We start from the raw sequence: 2,085 nt of genomic DNA, 5'->3' as shown, positions 1-2,085 counted from the left end.
TAGTTTTTTTGTCCTCGGTAAAACTATTACAAAACAAAACCGATATTTGAATATTTGTAGGAGTAAATATCAGTCACAAAAAGCTGACGCTTGAAATATAAAAAAATAAGGGGGGTGGGGAAAGGGGGGGGGTGGCGTTAAAAAATGACTATACCACACAGACGGATATTTATAAAAGAAAAAGACTATAACTTATTGTCTGAATTACTTGAAATAGCTTTTCTTTTTAATATACAATTTTACATTCGAATATAAATTTTTAGGTCAGGTGTTTGAGTACTACAGTTCTAAATCAGAGTGCAAAAGAGAAAAAAAGAGAACTAGGAATAATAAGAATTATTGACAACATCCTAGCTAGAAAATGCATGGGAATGGATATGGGGAAAAATGCATTCTACCATTAGATAGCCCAGAATAAATAACTTAAGACAGTAAGTTAACATAATAGCCATCCTTTATATGCTACATCGGATTAGAATTTCACATATATATATATGCATAACATGTTTAATACTACCGTTAATGCTAGTGTATTATATTTGACTTTGTATTTACTAGTATTTCAACTAGTATTTCTGACCATAAGCAAATTACCAATATTAAATAAGAAAAAAAGATTGGTTATTTTTAAGATTTTATTTTGTATTAAAAGTGTTTAAAATAGTTAGAATATACATTAATTTATATAACAAATCTAGTAGGGAGATTACGCACGGATGTATTAGGCAAATACACAGTTCAAATTTACTTATAACTTTATTACAGAGTCGGTTAGAAAAAAACGTAGCTCACTGCTGTAAAGTGAATTCAGATAATGAACTAGAGGATACAGCTAAAGATTGGCGGCGCTTAAGCCTTGACAGAGAAGGTGGCAGGAAACAGAGAAGGGAAAGAAAGAATAACATAAATAATAATGACACTGTTGAAATTCAAATTGATTAGGACCATACTCGTGGTGACAACCGAGGATATCAAATGTAAAATAAATAAAAATTCATCTTCTGAATTATTTAATTTTCAATCTGTATCTGGAACCAATACAACTAAAGTTAAATCTCATAAAAAATATTTGTATGAGCGACTTACAATAAGCCAGACGTCATTTGTGCAGTTAAAAAAATAAATGAAATTGATATGAAAAAAAAGAAGATGTGGTATGATTGCTAATGAGACAACTCTTTACAAGAGACCAAATGTCACCGAGTTTTTTCTGGTCGATCCACTAAACATTGTCAAAGAAATATCTTAGTGTCACACAATAAATGAAATTAAAGAGGCAAAATTCATGAAAAATACAAGGACAGTAACAATGGGTATTACACAAATACAGAATTGCTACCTTAAACCTTTGGAACACAAAAATAGATCAAATATCACGTGCTCCGGTATATTTATCCTATCCAGCTCCTCATGCAGCATCCACTGTGATTTGGTTGATGCAATTGACCAACGTATTGCCAACATAAAAATGAGAAATATCTACCTTGGACCAACATAGTGCCAACACAGAAATAAGACATATCTACGTTGGACCAACGTAGTGTCAACATAAGAAAAGACATTTCTACGTTGGACCAACGTTGTGCCAACATGGATTTCGTTTTTCATACAATGGGCCAACGTTGGCTCTATGTATTGCATATAACCGTACAACGTTGGGCCAACATGAAGCCATCGTGTTGGGCCAACGAAGGCCCACTTTGCACTTATACGTTGGGCCAACGTTAAAATACAACGATGGGCCAATGCAATGATATACGTTGCGCCAATGTTGGGCCAACATACTCATGTTGTCTGGGTGGTAACCAATAAAAGTTATATTGTTTGACATGCCGGTAATGTATATTAAGCTATATGTTCCAATGAAGGTTTACACCCTGAATAAAAAAAGAGTGAAAAAATATATTATTTCTTTCTTTTAGATTGATTGGACAAACAACGTTACTGGGTGGCTTTAACAATAACATCATCAGTGTCATTTGAATTCTGTCTGGCCGCCGTATACGAACAACTCCTATTGTTCACAAAATACATTAAATGCAAAACTCAAAGAATCAAAATTATTGACACCGATCATCAACATCA

This window comes from Mytilus trossulus, chromosome 2 (assembly GCF_036588685.1).
Source record: "Mytilus trossulus isolate FHL-02 chromosome 2, PNRI_Mtr1.1.1.hap1, whole genome shotgun sequence".
Classification (NCBI taxonomy): Eukaryota; Metazoa; Mollusca; class Bivalvia; order Mytilida; family Mytilidae; genus Mytilus; species Mytilus trossulus.
Note: the sequence above shows the minus strand (reverse complement) of the source record.